General features: G+C 39.0%; 1 long non-coding RNA gene across 1 annotated transcript; it reads left to right on the top strand.

The window, feature by feature from the left end:
- Positions 1-8,853: 8,853 nt before the first annotated feature.
- LOC131503795 (uncharacterized) lies at positions 8,854-12,356 on the top strand. Its single transcript, XR_009257610.1, has 2 exons — positions 8,854-8,976; positions 11,661-12,356. It is a non-coding gene; the product is annotated as an uncharacterized LOC131503795 (long non-coding RNA).
- Positions 12,357-18,272: the final 5,916 nt, after the last annotated feature.

Below are 18,272 nucleotides of genomic sequence, written 5' to 3' on the forward strand. Positions count from 1 at the left end.
TAACCTCAAGGTACCTAGAGATATAGCAATAAACAAAACAAATAGGGCCCTTATATTATGAAGTTTATTTTCTAGAAGGGAGAGGTACATAGATAAGCAAATATGGATTGTGATAAATGCTCAGAAGGAAGTAAACATGGAGACATGTTACTAAGTAGGAAAGGCTCGTTTCTAATAGATCTGTCAGGGAAGGCCCTAAGCAGATGACTTTGGTTCTAAAGACTGAGACTGAGCCAGTAATGGAGAACTGCAGTCTGTGGGGAGAGCAACCCCATGGAGGAATCAGCAGGTGGGTTTAAGAAAAACTAGGTGTAATCAAGCATCCGATCTTGGTTTCAGCTCAAGTCCTGATATCATGGTTCATGGGTTCGAGGCTCCATAGTTCATGGAGCCTGCTTGGAATTCTCTCTCTCCTTCCTGTCTCTGCCCCTACCCTGCTCATTCTCTCTCTCTCTCAACATAAATAAATAAACTTAAAAAAAATCAAAACATTAAACAAAAAATAAAGAAGACCAGGTGTTCAACACGAACATGAGATGGGAGTGGCAAGTGGCAGCCCATGTGCAGAGTCCTGAGGCTCATAGTAAAAAGTTAAGATTCCCTTCTTAGTGTGATGGGAAGCCTTTGATCAGTTTTAAGCAAGGAAGCGACAACATTCTGGGTGATGTTAAAAAAAGAAATTGCTCTGGCTGCCATAGGAAGCACACATAGGGAGTGGGTTAAGAGGAAATGGAGAGATCAGAAGGTCACTGTGGGAGTCTTGAGACAATGGTGTCTCAGGCTTGATGAGAAGGCATGAAAATGTAGACAACTGGACAACCTTAAGATAGGTTTTAGAAACAGAACTTGCCGATGAATTGGATGTGGTATCGCCACCAAGAGTATTAAATATCTTCCCAACAGCACAATGTGCATATCTTCAGTGCCTCAGAGAGTCCCTGGAGCATATTCGCATATCTGTTGAGTGGGTAAAACTGGCTGAGCAGGTAGAAGCGTCGGAACTGAGCAAGAAATACAGAACAGTGTTGTCAAATCCTATCCTGTGCTATCTATGACAGCTGCTAGAAAATATCAAAGATAAAACCAGTGGTCAAGTGGGCAACTCCAAAGCATGAAATGGGATTAACAGGTGGCAAAGCAGAGTGCTGCTCCAAGCCAGGAAAAGGAGGGGAACCAACTAATGTAATGATAGGGTGTGGCAACCAGAACACTGTGTTGCAGGAGGTGGGGGGAGTATAAATCCTGCTGAAAATCTCCTTAATTTGCCTCCTAGAAGATGCATTTAAATCTTTGATCTCTCTCCTTTTTTTAAGTAGTGAGCTATCATTTATGTGGATATTGTTAGGCCAGATGTTAAAAGCTGAATCTTGCAAAATCTAAAATACCTGAAGTGTTGCTTCACCTTCCAAAAATCCTCTGTGTTGTGCTTTCAAGGGTTTTAAACTGCAGTTCAATTAGTATAAAATAGGTACTTTGAAAATCAGGGAGGTGCGGGTGGTGAAAAAAACCAGGCAGCCGAAGCTGTCAGAAAAGCCTCATCTTAGAATGACCTTCACTTCAGCTTCTCCCCCTGCCAGGTGTTTGCATCATTATCGTCTCCTTGGAGCAGCTGTTATCACTGAAACCGTATGATTTTTTTTTTAATTTTTTTTCAACGTTTTTTATTTATTTTTGGGACAGAGAGAGACAGAGCATGAATGGGGGAGGGGCAGAGAGAGAGGGAGACACAGAATCGGAAACAGGCTCCAGGCTCCGAGCCATCAGCCCAGGGCCTGACGCGGGGCTCGAACTCACGGACCGCGAGATCGTGACCTGGCTGAAGTCGGATGCTTAACCGACTGCGCCACCCAGGCGCCCCTGAAACTGTATGATTTTTGAGGTCATTAAGTATGAGAAGGACACATGAAATAGGAAAATTTGAAAAATGTAGTTTGAGTCCACTAAACTTAGCATTAATGTCTTAGCAAATGTTAAGACATTTCTTTTTTCCCCAAAGACTTTTTTTTTAAAAGCAGTTTTAGGTTCACTGCAAAACTGAGCAGAAAGTATATAGAGTTCCTGTGTACCCCTGCCCCCTACCTACCCAGCCTCCCCCTCTACTAGCATCCTGCGCAGATTAAGGTAGTATTTTAAATGCGGTGATTTAACATACACCCCATCTCTCCGTGCCTTTCCAGTCTGATGAAAATAAACAAAAGGTTCTTTTGCACATTGTGCATCTGTTACAGCTAAAAAGGAGTCTCTTGTAGTTTAGATGATTGACCCTTCAATTTTCCCAACAGACCAAGTTGATCATTCCCCCAAGGGCATTAAAACCCGCCCCTCTGTATATTCCACGCAGGAATTTTCAGTGAGAGATGTCAGCTGTCTTTGTCCCACCACCTTCCCTGCCCCCCCCTTAAACTGTCAATGATCTTTTCCTTTAATAAATGAAATGAATAGATCTGAATATACAGATGGTCCCCAGCTAAATATGGTTGGACTTAATGATTTTTCATATGTCAATTTTTAATTTTTCTTATGTTGATGTGAAAGTGATATGCATTCACTTGGAACTGTAGTTTGAAACTTGAAATTGGATCTTTTCCCAGGCTGGTGATACACGATAGGATCCTCTCTTGTGATCTGGGCAGCGGGCTGCAGCTCCCAGCCGGCCTTACAGTCACGAGGGCAAACAAGCAATACACTTACAACCGCCGTGGATCCATGTAGCCATTCGGATTTTCACTTTCAGTACAATAGTCAATCAGTTCCATGAGACAGTCATCACTTCATTATAAAATAGGCTTTGTGTTTGATGATACTGTCCTCCTGTGGGCTAAGGTAAGTGTTCTAAGCACATTTAAGATAGGCAAGGCTAAGCTATGATGTTTGGTAGGCTAGGTGTATTAAAAGCATTTTCGACTTAGAATAGTCTCAATTTATGATGGGCTTATCAGCCCGTAACTGTATCATCAGTTGAGGAAGATCAGTAATTGCATACTGGGTTGTATTTATTCATCTGCATTTGATGGGTCAACGAGGACTTTGATTATCAATTGAAATGTATTTTCATCATAAAGATTACATGGAGCCAAGCCAGCCCTTCCTTGTTCAATCCCTGAGAAAGTCTGTAGTGGAGACAACGGAGTACAAACATAATAGGGATACTGAGCAAATTAGCACAAATATAGCACTTTAATTCACTAGCTTGCTCTTTACCATGTACTTATTCTGTAGCAAACATGGTGCTTATCACACAATAATAAGTTAATCAGAAATGGCCCCATCCCTGAGGAGTTCCGTCTAATGTGGTTCTCAGTGGGCTGATTTTAACGCTGCAAAGGACGTGTGGCAACCTCTGGAGATATGGTTATCACAATGGGGTAGGTGCTACTGGTATCTAGTGAGTAGAGGCAAATAATGGTACTAAACACCTTTAAAACTTAGGATATCCCCTTAACAAAGAATGGCGGTAGTGCCAACAATGGTCCTATCCCAAAATGTCAATAGTGCTGAGGCTGAGATACCTTGGTGTAATGAATGGAAATATGTTACTCACAGATTTACTGAACAGTAAACTAAATTTTCCCTGGAGGATTGCCCCTACTGGGAATGCATATGTAGAATGATGTGTTTTGAGGTCAACATAGACGTCTCAAACCTGCAAACCAAAATAGATCCAACCAACATCAGAAGAATGCACAGGATGAACAGTTTGTTTGGCTTACCGTGATGTTTTCGGATTGTGTTACAATGACTCTCAACCTAAGGACCAAGGTAGAATTACATGAATTAAAACCTTTGGTGCAGGTTACACTCCTACTTTAGTATCCAGTAAAGAAATGCCCAGCCCACCTCAGAGAGTTGGGCTCTCTAAGTTGAAGGCTAACCCTGACCCTATGGTGCTTCTGCCTCTCTCTCTCTCTCTCTCCCCCTCTCTCCCTCTCCCTCTCTTTCCCTCTCTGTCTCTCCTTCTTCCTTTTCCTCCTTCCTTTTTCTCTTTCCTCCCTTATTCTCTAAATTCCTTGAGCTCTTACATATACCTTATTTCACACTTGAAGCTTTGAAGCTATAGTCTTGTCATGTCATGAATGGAAGTATTGTCTTCTCAAGAAATAACATAACGGGAAATTTCTTCTCTACTTTTTTGTCCTCCCCTAGCCTTGTCCTCCCCTCCCCTTAAATGGTTAATGGCTTAGTGACTTAAATAAAGAGGGAAAGACTTACAACATAAGTTATGACTATAGAGACAGGAAAAGAAGAACATCAAATATGTCATAAGGTGACAACTAAATACAGTGCAATGAATCAGAAGAAAAAAAGCTATAAAGGCCATTACTAGGACATCAAGTACAATTTGAATATGGACTGTGCATTAGATGGTAATGGGTATCAAAGTTAAATTTACTGGACCTGGTCATTGTCTGTGGTTATATAAGAGAATATCAGGAAATACATCAGGAAAAGATAAAGGGTTATGGTATCTGTAACTTACACTAAGTGGTTCCACAACACAAATAGCAGTAATAATAATACACGTGTATGTGTAGTTATATGAATATATACATCTAAAGAGATGGTGGTAAGGCAAATATAGCAGAATGCCAGCAATTAGTCTAGAGGAAGAGTATATGAGAGTTCATTGTAAAATTCTTGGCAATGTTCTGGAAATTTAAAGTTTTCAAAATAAAGAATTTTAAAATTACATATGTGCAAAATAAAATAAGGAAAATTAACTTACTCTTGGCAGTTGCTTGAATGCATACAGCTGAGAAGAGTGAAAGACAGTTTGCTCAAATGGAAACTACACCTCCGCCATCTGCTATAAGCATGGTTTACTTATGTGGCTACAGCAAGGTTCACGTGTGAGATGGAGTTAAGCCAATTCAGGAAGTGTTGTGCTTTTCTTATTAGGCAACATATGCCAATGCTAGATTTGGATGAAAGCCTGTAAAACTTGGATGGAGAGATACTCTAGCTCCCTGTTCCAGCTGAAGGGGCAGCTTATTCCTACACAATCAAGAAAAAAATTTACTTTCTTGAGCGTCTAAAATAGTAGATCAATGGAGGAACACGGTCAACGTAAAAGTTAGAGGCCTTAGGGGTAAATGCCTAATTCTTTCTCTTCCATCCCTTATTTCAAACCCTGAAAATGTTCTGAGCTTCAGTCCAGTGCTAACTACTAGCTAATTTTCTTTCTGCCACGGCACTTGTAAATTCTCTTTTTTCAAGGGTTTCTATACCCCAATGCCTGAAATTCTCTGATGATCTAGAATGATTCCCGGCCACTACATGCACTTATCATCTTACCTCACTCTGGACCATCATTGATTGTTGGATTTACTGGATCGTTCAGCAAATAATAAGTGCCAAACCTTCTCCTCCCCCGGCCTTTCACCATCTCAGTAAATGGGCGTACCATTCACCCTGGGGTAGGGGAGTGTTAGCCTTTATTCACCTTTTTCTCACACCCAAGTACATCAACAAGTTCTGCCAGCTCCACCTTCAAAAGTCTGGGCACTTTTCACAACCTCTCCCCCCACACCCTAGTCCAAACCGCTGTCACTTCTCACCTCGATTACCAACAGTGCATCTACAGACCTGCATCCACGGTTCCCCTATACAGTCTTTTTCTCCAGACTGTATTTAGAATGATCATCTAAAAATATAAATCAAGTCATATCATTCCCATTCTCAAAACCATCCACAGTTCTTATCACACTGAATAATCCAGTATTCCTACAGAACCTACAAGACCCTAGATACACTGGCCCCTACCTCCCTCTCCTGCCATGTATCCCCCTGCTCACAGGATTCCATCCACACTGCCTTCTTGCAGTACCTCCGCCATGCTTAGCCCTTCCTGCATTAGAGCCTTTGTATCTGCCATTCTTTCTCCTGGAACACTATTCCTGAAGTGTTCCATGTCATCTCCTCAGAGAGGTTTCTCTCCAATCCACCCAATCTAAAATTACTGCCTTCCCATCACTGCACCCACTCCCACCCCTGTCATTCTTCATCACCCTGCCTCGCTGTATACTTTTCTTCATAGCACTTACCACTATTCGTTTGTTTTCCACCAGATTATCAGCTCCATGGGTACAGGAAGGTTTTCAGTCTTGTTCACAACTGTATCCCCAGCATCTAGATCAGTGTCTAAAATATAAAAGGAGCTAAATTAATATTTACTGATGGAATGAGTGCATGATAAATGCTCTGACAAGTATTCCTAAATAAGGTCCCCGCTCCAGAGCAGCTAGCTTACGCTTAATGTTGTTGTCTTCAACTTTTCAGAACTCTTGCTTTACTGCTCCCTTGTCCTCCTGGGAGCTCTTAAAAGCCAAGAATACGAGAGTGTAGAGAATGAGATTAACAGTTTGGAGGAGTTCAATTCACTTTTCAAGTGTGGCATAACACATGGGTGTAGTGTAGGCGTGAGCATGTTGGATCACCTGAGATGACAGGAAAGGCAAGTATGACAAAAAACACCTCCTCTGTGGACTAGTACACAGCCTGAAATTCTACTGTTAGGAAATAAATTATTAAGTCATCTATATTAAGGTGTTGATTCTTCTTCAATTATTCAAACCATTAATAAGTTCTTAATGAATGGTACTCTTCTCCATTCTCAGTGCCTAGCCCATGATTTGCACATGTTTGTATTCAATAAATATTTGTTACATAAGTGAGTAGACTCTTCTCTTTGAGTTTACTACCTTATTTTCCTTACCATTCACTTAAGTCTCTACTCTGCAAACTCTATTACCACTTCAAACTCTGATAGTTTTTTCCTACTTTAATCATACACTTGGATTTTTTTCTGAAATAAATATGCTAGCTATTGGTTAACAGAAAAGACCTTGGCAGCTGAGACGAAGGGCAAATGCTTTTCTGAAATCTGAGCTCTTCAGCCTAGCATTCAAATTGCCAGGAGATTGATTCTGGCCCATGTATTCCAATGTATCTACTCAGCTTTCCAGCCTGTGCCCTCTGCTGCAAAGCAGCCAGCCACCCCCACTGTCCTGCAGGCCATTTTTACTCTCATCTTTATAAACTGCTCATGTTCCCCACTCCCTTTCTACTTCAACCCATGGAAATGACACTCATTTTTCAGTATTTGGATCAAGGAACAATCCTCCATAAATCCATCTCAGACCATCCTAAGCTAATTAATCTCTGTCCTCTGAAATCCCATAGCAATAAGTATTAGTGTCACTTGTTTGAACGTATAATAACATATTATCTGGGATCAAAATCTAATTCTTCCTGTATCTTGTCTCTCCAGCCTGACTGTATAAGCAGGGAATATATTTCACCTTTCTTATATATTTCTTCTGTATTTTACAGAGCCCAGTTGGTTGCTTTTTTTTTTTTAATGTTTATTTATTTTTGACAGAGAGAGAGAGACGGAGCATGAGCAGGGGAGGGGGCAGAGAGAGAGGGAGACACAGAATCCGAAGCAGGCTCCAGGCTCTGAGCTGTCAGCATACAGCCTGACGCGGGGCTCGAACTCACAGACCGCAAGATCATTACCTGAGCCGAAGTCGGATGCTCAACCGACTTAGCCACCCACATGCCCCAGTTGGTTGCTTTTATACAATGGTAGAGCTCAGTTAGTACTTGTTAGTACTTGATGAATTAAATACGTTTGACTACAGGAGAGATGTATGTGCCATCTAAAAGGTTTGGGTAAAGCCAAAGATGAATACTAGGTTTTAGCAATGATAGCAAGATGTCACATTCTGGGCCCTGGATTCAGTACTGACGGGAGGATGAAGCTGACATAAGACACAATGATGATTGTCCCCCTTATTCTCTCTGAAGTTAGCCCTCACCAGACATGGCTTGACTCTCCTGAAACATGGTGAAAACAATCTCACTACCACATTTAAAATTTTGAATTTTTAAAGCATATTTTATATACAATTTGTCCTGGTCACAAACTTACTTAATCTTCCAACTGAAAATAAACTCTCTTCAAATATATTAAAAATTAAGTTGACCCTCCATCCCTGGATCTGTCTATATATTATAAAATTAAGTGTTGAATGCCTGATGTGAAGTCTGAAGCATCCTGTCATACCAGAAACAATGAAGCTATCAAAGACTACTTGGTCATATAAGAAAGGTTCAGGTGTAACTTCATAAAGTTCTCACTAGCAAAAGATGGAATCATTTAAGCAAAATCAGATTAATAATTGCAATAGATTTTGAAGTAACAAATATGTTTGAAATCCATAGTTAATTTTTAAAACATCTTACAAGATTTATTTGTTAGCTTTTGAACATGCTAAGTATCAACCAACTATTTTGAAAAACTAGTAAGTTTCTTTTTATAGAAATATTCTGGGGGCGCTTGGGTGACTCAGCCAGCTAAGCATCTGACTCCTGATTTCGGCTCAGGTCATGATCTCACAGTCTGTGGATTTGAGCTGTGAGTTGGGCTCTGTGCTGACAGCAGGGAGCCTGCTTGGGATTCTCTCCCGATCTCTCTGGCCCTCCCCCTGTGAGCATGTGTGCCCTCTCTCTTTCAAAATAAGTAAATAAACATTTTGGCGGGGGGGCGCCTGGGTGGCTCAGTCAGTTAAGCGTCCAACTTCAGCTCTGGTCATGATCTCATGGTTCATGAGTTCGAGCCCCATGTTGGGCTCTGTGCTGACAGCTCAGAGCCTGGAGCCTGCTTCGGATTCTGTGTCTGCCTCACTCTCTGCCCGTCTCCCACTCATGCTCTGTCTCTCTCTATCTCACAAAAATGAATAATTGTTAAATAAAAATTTTAAAAATCTTTTAAAGGAAATATTCTAGCTAATTAATAAGGAAAGAATAATATTTGATACATTTGGCCCAATTCTTCACTGTCTCCAGGATCCACATCCTTTTTCATGCGACTTTGCAATGCTCCTTGTTGAACCACAGTTGTCAAGGTAGTCCATTAGGGCAACAGCCAAACTGACAGCAACAGTTCAGCCACATTTACTTACGGCAACAACGCAGGTAAGAGGCAAAAGAGAAAGGCACCAGCTCCCCCGTGTTCAGGTTTTCCCTAGGGAACTACACGGGCCCAGGGGCAAGTAGAAGCCCTAAAGATGGGGAGAATAGCTCACTCCAACAAGCCTGGACCCAAGGTTCCTGACTTTTTGTGGACCCAGGGACTGAGAGGAAGGAGAGAGGGAAGGGCTCAGAGAACAAAAGTACTAGTCCAAGTGGAGAAAAACGCCTCAACAAAGGTCCTGATGAGTCTTGGAGCCTATACCTGGGAAGGGCCTCACCTGAGTTTCCTGCAAAGTGAAGTCTGAATGGAGGCACCTGGGCTAAGAAAGCAGCCATGTGTGAGAGCATGGCTTCTGGGGGAGGGGCCTGAGTCCCTCTCTGCACCTCCAGACTGTGCCTTGTACCAAGTGTGGTGTGGGGAGGGCCAACTTCCCCCTATGAGGCTTTCCTGGCAAAGCCTTGTAATTGCCCATAGGTCTGAGAGGTCGCACACAGAGTTGTGGCCTGGGGCCTAACTCTTCACCTATTACTGCAGGCAGAACTGTGTTGCTACCTCCTAACTTTGGCTTTGGCCACATGACTTGCTTTGGAAACAAGATGAAGTGAAAGTCATGGCGCAGAGATACTTTGATCCTTTCTTATGTAGTGATGGCCGATAAAATCTCCATTTCACAATCCCACATTGACTAATGGATGGATCTAGGCACCGATTGTTAATGGCTGCTAACATCACAAAACAAGAGATAACCTGATGTAATGTGCCTCCTGACACAAGTATATAATGCGACCTGTGACACAGCCTTGCCAGAAATCCAACCTGAAATTAATTAAGTCTCTATATCTAAACCACAGGTGATAGAACTCATTAAATAACACTAAGTCCCTCATTGTAGGACACACTGAGGACAAATAATCCAATTTCTTAAACAAATGATTTGAGACGGAAAACAAAAAGGAAATCGAAACCAATAGATTGAGAAATTTAGAGATATAAAAATCAGTTGCCATGTGTGGACTTCATTTAGATCTTGGTTAAAACAAAATATTTAAGGAGTGCCCAGGTGGTTGAGTCAGTTAAGCGTCCAACTCTTGATCTTGGCTCAGGTCATGATCTCATGGTTTGTGAGTTCAAGCCCTGTGTCAGGCTCTGCACTGAACATGGAGCCAACTTAAAAAAAAAAAAAAAAAAAAGTTTAAAAAATATGCAACAAAAAGATGATTTATGCTTTGAATACTGGATATTTGATATTTTAGGGCATTGTTAATTATTTTAGGGGTGATAATGGTAATGTAATTGTTCCACTGTACCAATTGCAGCATAATAAACCCCAAATTTAGTGGCTCAAAACAACAAACATTTTATTAAATCTTAAAATTCTGTGGGTTAGGAATTTGAGCAAGTCTCAGCTGTGGGATTCTTCTACTCCATCTGAAGTCACTAGGTAGCATTTGATTAGCCCATGGTCAAGTTGAGAAGGTTCAAGATGATTTTATTTGTTTGTTTATTTCTTTGTTTGAGGATGAAACAAACATCCCTTGAAGAGACAGAATGGAAGCCAGGGCTCAACTGAGACTTTTGATCAGGGCACCTATATGTGTTCAGTGTAGTTTCATGGTTGTCAGACTTGACATAGCTGCTCAGGGCTCTCAGAGAATGTGTCCCAAGGGATCTAGATGGAAATTTGAAGGCTTATTAAGACTTCACCTTGGAAATAACCAGAAAGATACTTCTGCCACATTCTATGGTCAAACAGATCTCTATGATCAATCCACATTCAAGGTGAAGGGAATTAGGCTTCATCTCTCAATGGAAGGTATGGTAAAAAACGTGGAACCATCTATAATCTACCACAGGATAAGGGTAAAGATGAAACAGGGTAGCCATGAATTTATCACTTGTGGAACTGGATGATAAGTGTGTGAGGGTTCCCTGTATTATTATATTATTTCTATTTTCCATTATTCTGTTTGAAAATTATCCTTAATAAGAAAGCTATAAATATAGGGTAGAGTTTTCTTTTACCTGGAAGCTATGTAATATGAAAGAAAATACCACTATAAATACCTCTGGTAGTGTGTATTTGGTGTAACTTCAATGATATTACACATTGAGAGGGTCTAAATAAATTATTATTATGGATAGGAATTTGAAGGAGAACGTTTCATTTCCTCAGATTACTAGTATGCAATAGTATATATGGTGTGAATTTACAGACGTCTTCTATTTGAAATATTATCAGTAACTTTTGTGGTCTGTAAAGAGCTTTTATTTTTTAAATTATTTTTTTAATGTTTATTTATTTTTGAGAGAGAAAAAGAGACAGAGCACAAGCGAGGAAGAGTCAGAAAGAGAGGGAGACAGAATCCAAAGCAGGCTCCAGGCTCCAAGCTGCCAGCACAGAGCCAGATGCAGGGCTCGAACTCACAAACTGTGAGATCATGACCTGAGCTGAAGTTGGACACTTAACCCACTGAGCCACCCAGGCACCCCTGTAAAGAGCTTTTAATACCTAGTACAGCACAAGCTTTAACTGGGTGCTTTTATGTGGTTTTAAAAATTTACATTTAAATAGTTACAGTGGTAAAATCCAGGGAAACAATCATTTTTCAGTTAAAAATTAACATGGTTTAATAACTGCATTTTTCCTTTAGACGTAATATGACTGAATTCTTTTCCTTCCTTTCAGATCTGTCATAAAGTCTTTATGCAAGCACAGCTTAAGTGAACTAAATGAAAACAAGAATTGCAGGACATCTGAATGTGTAAAATGTATAAAGTATCTTCATTCTCCCTAAACTCCATGTAGCCACTTGTTTTCATATTCACTAAGTCTATTTTTGAACAATCTGCAACTCTTAATAATATTATTCTTGTTGATTTATCTTTATGTGTAAAAATATGGAGGACAGGCCACTAACATTTACATTACTAACTATATGGCCAAATGTCTATAACCACCAAGCTGGTTTTGTGCCTTATGGAGGATCTCAAAACTACACAATACCTGTACAACAGGATTTGATGTCAAGGCTTACTGCTATTGCTACACTACAGTGAAAGGGAGTCCTGAACAGCAGATAGGGGAATTCCAGACTTATTTGACAAATATGCAGTGATTCACAGGAAGAATAACTTGAGGAGAATGCAGATAACTTTGACAGTGGTGCCTTGTTTGTATTCGCCAACTTCTCTCCCCATCCCAACGCTACCACAGCCCTTCATGGAAGATTCTTCTCACAATGTTTCCACGTGATGCTGAAGTAGAAAAACTAGAGAATAAATTAGAACTCAAAGACATGTGACCCTGGGGAAGACATTTATTATTTCTGTGCCCCATTTTCATATCTATATAATAAAGATTATAATCTCTGTCCCACCTACACATGGGACTGGTAGGATCATCAACTTATATAATGTTCTTTGAAACAACTTTGAAAGCTTATAACTCTCTATAAGCATATTACTAGAAGTAGTGTTCAACATACATAAAAATATTTTTCTTAGAGGATAGCTAGAGCTATTCTGTTCAAAAAGGACTCTTCATTTTCAATCCCTTTAGTATTCTCCACCATTTTTCTTTAGAAAATCAGAAGCCATAATTTTTTTTTAAAATTTTTTTTTCAACGTTTTTTATTTATTTTTGGGACAGAGAGACAGAGCATGAACGGGGGAGGGGCAGAGAGAGAGGGAGACACAGAATCGGAAACAGGCTCCAGGCTCCGAGCCACCAGCCCAGATGCCTGACGCGGGGCTCGAACTCACGGACCGCGAGATCGTGACCTGGCTGAAGTCGGATGCTTAACCGACTGCGCCACCCAGGCGCCCCAGAAGCCATAATTTTTAAAAACAGGAAAAATATTTTTAATCACATGAACATGGAAGTGACTACTCATTGCCTACTCAGTAGGTGCTCTCTCTTCTCCCACTGCATTAGAACTAAGATGGTATTCGCTGTGCCCAGCTAAGACACAGTACTTCCTGTCCCATATTACAGCTCATTATAATCTTTGACTATGTCTAAAATTGTGATAGCTTACTTAGAAATTTGACTGTAAACATCAAAACAATCAGATAAGAGAGTAGAATCACCACATTTTCCTCTCTCTTCACCGTGTCTCTCTGCTAGGCTTATTTTTCTGCCTAGATGGTAAACATTTTCCGAAGTTCTCTGAGCAAAGCCATCAAATATGGAAAAACTTGAAGGGCTTTTTATTCACATTAAAGTGTTAATGGTTTAAAGTAGTTAATATATTCAATGGTTAAATTTAATATAATTCCCCGATCAAAAGTAAGGCTAGGAAAATTCAATCTCCATGAACCACGATAAAAACCTGTAATGTCTAAAACCGATAGATCAGAAACAGCTCTATGAACAGTAACAAACAAAGGGAACACCTAAAAGATTACAAGTGCAGGATAAAGAGTGCTGGGATGGGGGTTGGGGGAGAGTCCTACCATTTTTCTTAAGGGACAGATCATTTCTATGCTTTTCTAAACCTTTACGACTTTTGTTTCTTTTGGTACCATTCCAAAAAAGTCATGTGTCTATATTAAATTGATTTTAAAAATGTTTCTGGGTAGTTATTGATCCATAGTAATATCACCAGATATTTCCAGTGGTTTCATTTTATGTCACATATACCCAAGCCTTACTATTCATTAATAAAATTCAGAGCTGTCAACCAAGGAAAGAAAATGAGAAAACCTTTTTTTTTTTTTTCTTTAACATCTCAGCACATACTTTTGGATAGGGTTTTTTATTTTAACCTCATTTATCCCTTAAAATACATTAAATATTTTAATATATTCTATCTCACCTCGTTTCCATTTGTCTTTGTTTATCTTCCTTATTCTGACTACTATCTATTTATAGTTACTGAGCCTTTTGGTCCATGGCTGCTCAGCGTATTTGTTGAAGATTTGAAAGCAATGATTTGACTGTTGGTCCATTGTTCATATTATAATTTTGGTGCCACATCTTCCAACTGTGCTCAACTTGGCTTTCTCTTGTTTGGGCAGTATCCCTACTGAATGTTTTATCAGAGACTCCTTTGATTTCAAGGAAGAAAATCTTTCATTGTCTATTTCACATCTTCTGTAGAGCACTTGTTGCTCAAAGATGGTAAATGTAACAAAACATTCAATGAACAAATGGTCTTTAATGCATATATATTGCTGCTTGCCACAAAATAACTCAAAACTACACTGTAAACTTATGTAGCTTCTTCCCTTTAACAAACTTAAAGGTTGGAAGGAAGGCTAAGTTGTCTTTTCTCTGTCTACCACAGTTCAACTTGGGTGGACAAAATGGCATAATCAGTGAAGCAAGAGAATTGTTCGGGGAAAAAAATCAATGTTTTGTCTCTTGGAATTGTACTTCACTCTTCCTAAATCTTCCTATGTTACCAGATGTACTGAAGCTAGTATCTAGGGAGAGAAGGCATAGTGTTGCAAGTTCTATGAAAATTTTACTGGCTCTCCCAAAAGGACATTTCTGAGATTATATAATGATCATCTTGGCAGACCACTTAACTTTCATTTAATGTGAAAGGAGAAAAAAATATAAAGCAATTCATATGTTTACAGTTGACCTTAAATATATCATTGTTAAGCCATGGGTTGTCTTCTAGAAGAGGACAAAAGGGAACACATCAATGAAATCTAAGGCCAGCCTGCATAGACATTCAATGAACCTGCAAATTTATTGCCTGAGTGTTATACCAAGCACCATAGCAGATAAGTGAATTGAATGTTATTGAATGAAGTCATGCTTTGTGTATGATTAATTACTTGACTTGGCATTTAACATCTTTTCATTACCACATAAGCCTATTGTATTGAAAAACTAACAGTATAATATTGAATGGAAGACCTTCTTAAAATTGGTATAAAAAAGCCCTATCATATATTTATAAATATGCAGGTGGAAAACCTTTAGAGAGCTGAAATTGCCCTAATAAAATTTTTTTAAAAATTCAACCTCAGGGGCACCTGGGTGGCTCAGTTGGTTGACTCTTGATTTTAATTCAGGTCATGTTGTCTCTGTTCATGAGATAGAGCACCATGTCAGGCTCTGCACAAACAGCAGAGAACCTGCTTGGGATTCTCTCTTTCCCTCTCTCCCTGCCTCTCTCTCTCTCTCAAAATAAATAAAGTTTTAAAAATTCAACCTCAGTGTATACATGGTTATGTCATTGCTAATAATTCGTAAACCTGTAATTGACCTTTTCTGTCAATATAGTGATCATTAGGATTTTTATTCCATAAACCTGCTCTATTGTCCTACCTAGGTTTATCCTTTTGGGCCCCTGTGGCAGCAATCTCTGACCATATTTCCCATATTCTCTTGCAGTTAGGTTGACCATGTGACTAAGTTCTAACTAATGGACTATGAAGTTGTACATCCATCATGCTTTATCCCCACCTGATGGATACAACAATGATAAGGCACTAAATAATTCCTAGTTACAAGATGGAAGAGCCTGAATCCCTAAATCATGCCACAGAGGAAAGCCACCCCCACCAGGAACCACTCATTGGACAGCCACATGAGCAAAAATAAATTTCTATTATGTTAAGCATTGAAATTTTAGATTTTATGTACTTTAGCAGCTAGTTACTCCCATACAGTCACCTAAGCTAAATAGTATTCTACCTTACTAGAAGAAATACACACACCTGTATACACAAACACAAACAAATATACACAAATATACATACATACTTTTCTTTTTTTATATTGCTAATTCTTTTTTAGATTGCTTTTTTTATATTTTTTTATATTGCTTTTTCTTTTTTTATATTGCTATATTGCTTTTTTTATATTGCTAACAATTTCACAACTGTTCTGGAATGTAATTTGGAAGTATTTATCAAAACCTTTAATTATGTACTCCCTATTCATATCTAATAATGTGATTACCTTTGACCTATTTCTAGGAATTTATCCTGAGTAAACAATCGCCACTGATGTGTGCAAAGATTTAGCACCAATGATGTTCAGGGTAGCATTTTTTTATATTAGCAAGAAATGGTAGGCAACAAAAATATTCACACTAGTGAATGATTTAAATAAATTGAGGTATTTTAGAAAATGAATATTTGAGATAATTAAAATAGTGCTAATAACACAAACGAAAACAGCAGGTGGCAATATAACATATATAGCTTGCTCTCGATGATTTTTTAAAAAATGTGTATCTGTGTGTGTATGTGTGTGTGTGTGTATGTATCATAAAAAAAATCCCCAAAGGGACTGAAAGGAAATATACTACAATACTACTGGTATTTATAGACAGGTAGTGGAATTAAAGGTGATTTTAAAATTTTGCTTTTATTTCTGTATTTTCAAAATTTTCTTAAATGAACATAGGTGTGTGTGTGTGTGTGTGTGTGTGTGTGTGTATTTAATTAATTAACCTCCATAGTATCCATGCAGTGATTCGGGCCTAACATCCACACAAGCTATTCCCATCCTAACGCCTATTTCACAACACTGCAAAACCCATGCATGTCCAAGAGACCAAAGTTCATCATGGCAAATGTGTATTTTGTTTTTTTAACATCCCCCTACATCCTGCTTCTTTGTCTTTTTGTTCTCTATGTTTTTTCTTACTTTATAATAAGCCTTAACCACCAAAATTCTAAAATTATTCTGGCTTATTTAAGGTTTAAACTCTTTGAACCCTAGCTTCTTCCAAATTAGACATGTTGTCTTGAGAAAGTCACTACACCTTTTGGAACTTTGTCTTTTCCCTTATTCAGTGAAAGAATTGGCAGTGTCCTCTTCTACTCCAACATGTGGTGATTTTGTGGTAATGAATTACCATACCAGACTGATCTTAAAATTCATTTAAGGATCTTCTTCCTGCGTCTCTGTTTCCTGAACTGAAAAATACCTAGTCCTCAGACAAGGACTCCATGAAAGAGTCAAATTTGCACCTAGGGGTTTATTTTTCCCTTTTTTTTTTTTTTTCTTCTTTCTCTTCCTCCCTCCCTCCTTTCCTTTTTCCTTATTTTTCTTTTTATAGTTATTAATATTGTCTTTGTTAATGTTATTTCTAGTCTTATTCTCCTCTTGTCTTTCTGACTCTTTATTAATGAGAAAAACTACAACCATCCCAATGTATTGATTATACTCCCATAACTGAACTTCACCAGGAGGTTCTGTCAGGAAAAAACCTGGGAATAAAGAGTGTGCTTTTGGTAAACTTTAGGAAAGTTTATCATTCAGAATGCCTTTGAGCCAACCGTAGAGTTCCTCCAGGCCACATCTGTATAATTGGGACTGGAGACTAGGACCCTGAACCCTGTTGCCCTGGGGAGCTGTCCTCTGGGTTTCCCCCTTCTGGTAGAGTTCAGTATCACTGAAGTTCTTGTCCTCTCTGATTTTTTTTTTATATTAAATATAATTTATTGTCAAATTGGTTTCCATATAACACCCAGTGTTCATCCCAACAGGTACCCTCCTCAATGCCCATCACCCACTTTCCCCTCTCCCCCACCCCCCATCAACCCTCAGTTTGTTCTCGGTATTTAAGAGTCTCTTATGGTTTGCCTCGCTCCCTCTCTGTAACTTTTTTTTCTCCCCTACTGCTCCCCCGCACATGGTCTTCTGTTAAGTGTCTTCTCTGATTTTTATTCTCTGGTCCTCACCTGTTTTTAGTCATTCTAGAGTTCATAGTAAATGCAGTCTGTGTGACCCCACTGGGAAAAGAATGGTGGGATTTAGAGCTTTGGGATCCTGGTGGCAGCAGGTTTGTTTTATTTCCTCACAGTCAAATAACTTGTGTCTCTGGGTGTAATTTAGTTCTGGAGAGGTCCTCTGAGCTCTTTTTGACAACACTATCCCTTTCAATGAGGAGAAAGAAAAAAAACCACATTTCATCATGTATGTCAAGGTCATATTAGAAGGCTATATACTCAATACAACTACCTTCTATCAAGCACCTATCAGATGCTAAAAATCTTACACACATTTCTTCACTTACAGAAATTAAGTGAAGAATAGACATAATCCACATTTTATAAAAGAAAAGAAGAGTGGTTGAAATTTCACCAAAGGTAATGGTGAATATGCTTCAGTTTCCTAAAATGTATTATAATCGCACCTACCTCATAAGTTTCAAAGACTGCATGAGATAAGGTTTGTAAGGAAGTTTGCACATGGCAAACACTTGATAATTGTTAGCTGCTTTTTCAATTATTTTCAATTATCACCAGTAAGTGGCTAACTCTGACGCCTGTTTTCTTTTTTTCCCCTTCTTTCTGGGATTTGAATTTTAAGAAATTCCTTACC

This window comes from Neofelis nebulosa, chromosome 2, assembly GCF_028018385.1.
Source record: "Neofelis nebulosa isolate mNeoNeb1 chromosome 2, mNeoNeb1.pri, whole genome shotgun sequence".
Lineage (NCBI taxonomy): Eukaryota > Metazoa > Chordata > Mammalia > Carnivora > Felidae > Neofelis > Neofelis nebulosa.